Source organism: Delphinus delphis, chromosome 12, assembly GCF_949987515.2.
Source record: "Delphinus delphis chromosome 12, mDelDel1.2, whole genome shotgun sequence".
NCBI classification, from domain to species: Eukaryota; Metazoa; Chordata; class Mammalia; order Artiodactyla; family Delphinidae; genus Delphinus; species Delphinus delphis.
Genome location: NC_082694.2, coordinates 61744430 through 61751424, shown reverse-complemented (window position 1 = coordinate 61751424; position 6995 = coordinate 61744430). Strand labels below are relative to the sequence as shown.

Sequence of the window (6995 nt, the reverse complement as noted above, 5' to 3'; positions counted from 1 at the left end):
TAATGGTGCCCCCAAAACACACATGCCCTAATCCCTAGAATCTATGAATATGTTACTTTATATGGCAAAAGTAACTTTGCAGATTTGATTAAGTTAAGGATCTTGGAATGCGGAGATGATCATGGATTATCCAGGTGGACCCAATGGAATCACAGGGGCCCCTATAAGAGGGAGACGGGAGTGTACGTTAAAGAAAAAAAGGAGATTTGAGGATGTTACACTGCTGGGTTTGAAGATAGAGGATGGGGCCACAAGCCAAGGAATGCAGGCAGTCTCTAGAAGCTGGAAAGGGGAAAGAAATAGAGTCTCTACTAGAGCTTCCAGAGAGAACATGGCCCTACCTACACCTTGATTTTAGCACAGTTAGTGTGTCTCAGACTTCTGAACTCCAGAACAGTAAGAGAATAAAATTGTGTTGTTTAGATTACCACTAAATCTGTGGTAATATGTCCAGTAGCAAGAGGAAACTAATACAATGTCCCAGAAAATGTGATGTAAGAGGAAAGTCCTCAGACAGAGTTTGGAATGGGCAAAGTTAGATGACAGGAAGCATTGTTGCAAAGCTGTAGTGTTGGTACATGATGAGTGTGAATTTCATGGCCACCACTCAAACCCATTGACCTGGGAGGGCAGGCGGCCCCAAATCCAAAGGTATCCCTAATAAAAAGAACTTGGTCCTGTCGCTTAATTATGTTTTAAATGAGTAAAACACAACCCCACATGTGCAGAAACATGAATTCCTTCTTGCTTTTCTTCCTCCTAACTTTTCCCTCTCCACACCTCCCCTGCTCTCAGCTTCAACTCCTTTCCATTTCAGCTGAACCAGCAGCAAATGCCAATACTGAGCAAGGTAGTCGTGATTTTAAACACCTTCACTTGCAGAGCATAGCATCATTTCGGGACGATCATAGGGTCAACCACACACCCAAAACTTAAATCTGCTCTACAACTTCCGTTCCAGGTTAATGTCTACACGTAAAACGGAGTTAGGTTTTAGACTCCAGAAACTATAAACAGTGTTTTACTGTGTGCAGGGATGTCACTTACAGCTGTACAGATTGTGCACAACACAGTCCTATGGGGACACCATGCCAACAGGTCCATGTCAATGGTGCTTCCAAAAATTCTGCAGTCCACAACTCACACAACTGTATGTGGCAGCCTTACACTCTACAAATACCCATTCAGATATGTGAAAAGTGGGTAAGATGTAGGACAATTCTTCACTGTGCGGAACCATCCCATCTATCTAGCATCTGTGGCCTCCACCCATTCTATAACAGTAGCACACCTCAATCATTCTGACAACACAAAACACTCCACAAACTTACAAACTGCTCCTGTGGAACAACAGTGCATTCATTCTTCATTTCTCTGATCTCATCTTTTAAGCTCTCATTCTTGCACCAATCACACCACTCTTCTTGATAAAAGCTTTTAACAGTCCATGTTTCCTCCTTCCTCAAGAGTCTCTGCAACTTATTTCTCTGGGATGAACACTCTGAGGCTTAACATCTCCAAACTCTCCTTCACTCCCTTCATACCCCTGCCCAAATGTCACCTTATCAAAAAGTCCTTCTCTGGCCACCCTACATAAGATAGAAATCCCACACCTACCCCAGCACTTCTTGCCCCTCTTATTTTGCTTTATTTTTCTTAACACCATGATCACTCTCTATAGCACTATCTTTTACTGAGTTATTTATTTTCTGTATCCCTTCACTAGCACTTAAGTTTCATGAGGCCAGGAACTTGACCTGTTTCATTCACTGTTATACCCCCAGCACCTAGGACAGTGCCTTCCTTGCCCTAGCCATTCAATAATTATTTGTGCCATGAATAGTACATGGTAACAACTTCACTCATGATAGCATATGCTCAGTAACACTCCTTTTCCCATTTATCCAAGTCAATGAATTCAATCACTTCACTTCCCTCCTTCCTATTCATAACTTGAGTTGCACTGCCCAAAGTAAAAAAAGATCAGATAGTCAGCAACAAGTCCTATCTTAGAACATTATATCACATTGATGTTTCTTGTATGAGGGGATGAATGCAGAGTAGTTTTCAGATAAGTTGTGTGTTTTCACTAAGTTCATTTAATGTAAGTATGCTCTCTGTATAGGTCTGGAAGACAAAGATAAAGATAGAAATTGGGCATGGCATGACACAAGGAACCTGACAGGCATTATTACATTTAATCTGTACAGCCATCTTGTAAAATAGAGAAAACTAAAGCTATTTCACCTAAGAGAAAACAAAGGTTCAGTGATAATAAGTTAATACCAGAGCAGAATTAAACACCATGCCTGTCTGACTGTAAAATTTATGGTCATTTTACCCCATCACTGGAGCGAGACAATGAAGTATGCTGAACACAAGTGCTATTTCCTCAAGATTTGAGCATCATTTTAAGGGTCACAGTTTATTAAAAAAAAAAAATCCTAGATTCATTTTCAAGAATATTTATTTTATGCTCATTTATGGACAATATCTGGAAACACTTGAGAAATGAGGTCAACTCCCCCTTATCTTTAGACAAATTATACAAGATTTTGGCTCACTCATGGCAAATTTTCGTTTAAAGCCAGTTTATTAACCAACAGCACCTACTCTGCTTAATGAATTGCTTTCTTGATATTATTGGCAGTCTGTACCCTACCTACTTAATTACTGTGTTCTAAAATAATCAATGTCTTTTGTCTTACTGAGGCCAAAACCAAGACAAATTATGAGACAGAGAGATGCTTCTGTGCTCCTCCCATCCCTTCCTTGTTGGGATCTTGCTAGAGGAGAACAGAGAAACAAAAGGAAGATAGACTGCAAGGAGAACTGCTTACTCAACAGTAAGTCTGACATGTAAAGGTCAATAACCAGAATCCTAGTAGGGCATCCCAACAGCCAATGTTCAGCTGGCTCTGGACATTGGCTATTGGGAATCTTAGAAGTCAAAGAAGTATTAATCACTTCCTTGTGCACCATATTGAGTGGTTTCTACATTATTATTTAATGCTCACAATACGGGAATTTACTGTTAGCTCTAATTTACAAATGAGATGTTGAAAACCTTCACTAAGCTTAGATATAAAGGAACTAGAATCCCACCCAAGTCTATCTGACTCCAGGGCCCATGTCCTTCACCACTGAACTATGGTACAGGACAGGAACATTCCACGTCAGAGAAGGCAGGAGTATCTCAATTTCCAGTGCCAGTCTGTAGAAGCAGGACCTTTGGTTCATGGCTAGACAGAAAAGGGCCATGATCTACACCCTGAGGTAAGAGTAGGACACAACCAAGTGCGCCCAGGCCTAGCTAAGTATACCAGAGCCTGGTAAACATACAATCTGTGATCCACAGGTCAATGGTGGTAAAGTTTACACTTCAGGTAAAGTGCTGCTCATGGCATCTCAAAAGCTTTTGGATGAAACTACACAAGGATCTAACTGCAGGTAAAATATTGCGGAAGAAGACCTCATAGTCCAACAAAAATTATCAAGACTCTTAAGCATAAAAAACATTATCTACTTCATTCATTCTACTAATCTTTTTCTGAATAACCCCCAAATAAAATGGTTGCTGTATTCATTTTCTATGTGCAATACAGAAAATCATCTTAAACATATCCCTCTTCTAAACCTATAACCCTGAACTACAGATGAGTTAATCAAGGTGCTTTCCTGTTAGCAATCAGCTTACACCATCACCAGATTTACCCCTCAACAGGATACTTCTCTGGTTACCTCTGCTTGGGTCCTCCTGTTCTGGCCCTTGCCTCACAGATACAATTGAAACCAAGAGGATTTCAGGGAAAGCAAAGAAACATTGTGAGCCAGACAGCTCTAAGAATCAATCAAGTAATGCTCCCATGCCATTGTAAAGCAATTATACTCCAATAAAGATGTTAAAAAAATAAAATAAAATAAAAAAATAAAAGCTGATGCAAAAAAAAAAAAAAAAGTAACGCTCCCATGGAGCAACATGACCCTCAGTCTGAACACTGAATGTACAGTCTAGTCAGTCCACAGGTCTTTAAAAAATATTTTATTTTATTAAAGGTCTTTACAGAGTAACATCCAGACTCCAGATCCAGCTGCCAAGGATACCCTATTATGCTAGGAGTACTGGCTGGGGCATGGTAAGTAGCTCCAGCTTCCCACCTTTCTCTTCAGAGATGGGAGTGGTGGGTGTTATCTCATTTGGGGGTTCCACAATGCTCACAAGGTCAGGAAAGGGCTTCTTAAGGCCAATCTTACCACTTGGGTCCCAAGGCAGCATGACCTTCACTTTGATGCCCAGCACACCCTGACTGTGTAGCACGTGGCACATGGCAGTGTCAACATAGTGGTTAACAGAGTCCCAGATCATCAGGCCATCCACAAACTTCATGGATTTAGTGCTATATCCTCAGAGTTTCCCAGTACCATGACTATGCAGGCTTTAGCCCCACATTCCATGATGAACGGCAGCATACCACAGCAGGCCCTCCTCCACACAGCAAGTCCTCCTAGGAATCTGTAATACAGAGACTCTGCCTGGGCAATAGCACACAGACCTCTTGTGGCCACCTTTTCAGTATAAAGCTCTACACTGCCCTCAGGGAAGCTAGATCTTTTCTGAACCACAGCAGTCAGTTTGCAGATCTGCTGGCCCTTCTCACCAGGAACATTCTGCATACTGGTGACCAGGATAATGATTTCTGTCATGGCTGGTGTAACTCAGAACTCCATAGTATCCATCTTCAGCCAGCTCCTGAGTGAGAAACCCATTCAGTTCAGCTTTGAAGATATTATCGGTGACAAACTTCCTCTCCTTGGAAATTTGCACCACCATCTTGCCGCCGTGTGCTGCCATAAGGAAAAACTACTAACACATCTTGAGTTCATACTATGTAGCAGACACTTTTTTGAGTTTAGACTTTTGAGATCCAAATTAGAATAGTCTAAATATGTAGTTTTGTTTATCTCTATTTAACTACCCTATTCCTGAGTTGCGTTCCTGCAACTTGACTGTAGTAGAAGTTTTCCAGGTAAAGGAAAGAAAGGAAATTCAGGCCAGGAAATAAGTGGCATGAATAAATGACAGGAAATGTGAAAGTCTTTACCTGATTTGGGGAAAGGTGAGAAGTATAAGATGGGTGAAATATAAGGTGATGGACATGGTGGGTGAGGATGACAAAGTCACCATCTTTATTGTACTCTGTGGGGGAAACTTCAGGAGGGAGAAGATGTAGAAATTATTGGAGGCAGACAAGACTTTTTGTTACCTTACATTACACTTCTTTCATCTCAGTCACTTTAGCTCTCAGTCCATCTCATTCTCAGCAGGAATGTGCTTTGACAACCAAACATTTTGATTCAGGATCTGTTTCAAGGAAGGCTTGATTTCTGTGAGAAAAATCTGGATGGGTTCCCAGCTTCTCCTCTGCCCAGCCTTCATTCACAGCATGCTTTCCTCATTCTCTTTGATGTGAATTTTCAGAACATCATTGGGTGTAATCAATATTCAAACATAATTTCAATAAACCCATCCAAAAGCAGGTTCAAATGTTTTCACAATACTTCTCACCAGCCTTGAGAGTGCTCTTTCTGGCTATCAGAGTCACCACCATAAAGTGTATGGGTTGGCCCTAAACAAGAAGGGCCAACTAAGGGGACTAATAGACACAGAAATCTAGCACCAGTTCTGCTCCTGCAGTTGAAGAGCTCAACAGGAGGTGGCATCACCCAAAAAATAAAGCACTTGTTTTTTTCCCATACAAATAAACTGCTTAGGCTATTAGCGGCCTTTTGGCCCAACAGAAAAAACAGGCCTACGTAACACATTACTATTTCAGCCAGAAAGAATAATAACAAAAGATAGATAATTTTGTCTAGAAGAAAATGAGTTGAACCCTCAGAGAATAACAAAATGTGACTTTACATAAAATAATACAATACATGTAAATAAGTGCCTGTCGTACAGTAAGCAGAACAATGATGTCTACTTATTACTAATATCAGTAATAATATTTCATTTTCATTATTTATTATTTTTAGGGAATTGAGAGTGTTTATGTAATTGATTTTTAAAGTTACCAAAACACTCCATGGCTATCATTTCAGTGTAAATTGAATGTAGTTGTTCTGATCTATAAAAGAAGACAAAGGCTATCAAGATATATTTTTTAAAAGCTGATGAAAATATGGCAGTGTTTTAAGTTTTGACAGAACTGAGTGAGAAAGTACTCCAGAGTTATATTATTTTTGCTAATTTTCAGAATGCTTAAAATGTTTTATAATTTTATATAATATATAAATATTCTAATCTCCCCAAACAGAAAAGACAGCCTTGATACTAGAAGTGGGGGCAAGGAAACTCTAACACTAAGTCAAGTGGCTGAGATCTGGTCCTATTTACTTCCTACATGACCTTGAGCTGATCAATTTACTGCCTCTCTAACCAAGCATTTTCTCACCTGTAAAATACAAGAATTGTACTAGAAGATCTCTCAGGTTCTTTACTCAAATTTTATGACCAAGTCTACTCTTTGACAGCTAAAAAAGATAGGGCTGATTTTAGTGCATGCTGTCTGTCCCCATATCTTGAAAATAACTGATTGCCTAGAAGGGTCAAAGATGCGCCATCTGCTTCTATTACCAATTACATTGTGAAGCTGCCTCAAGTTTAAAAAAGAAAAATTTAGTGAAAAACAGAAGTTGGCAGGAAATGAGCTGTAAATAATATCACCCCCACACATTTACTGAATAATTCATAACCAGTACGTAGTAGAAGCATAATTTTTAAAATGACATTTTCCCCAAGTACCTGAATGTTCTGACATCAGTAACAAATGATTTAGTTGGCATTACCTTAAAAGTTACAGTGTTTAGAGATTGACATCTCAGATTTAAATTTATTTTATTCTTATCAATTTCCTTTAAATCAACTTTGCTGTATTATATCGGAATGAAATATTTGCCATAGTTGACTATCCCTCATTATTTTTCACATATCC

General features: G+C 39.5%; 1 pseudogene; it reads right to left on the bottom strand.

The window, feature by feature from the left end:
• Nucleotides 1-3710: 3710 nt before the first annotated feature.
• On the bottom strand, nucleotides 3711-4831 carry LOC132435468 (small ribosomal subunit protein uS3-like; annotated as a pseudogene).
• Nucleotides 4832-6995: the final 2164 nt, after the last annotated feature.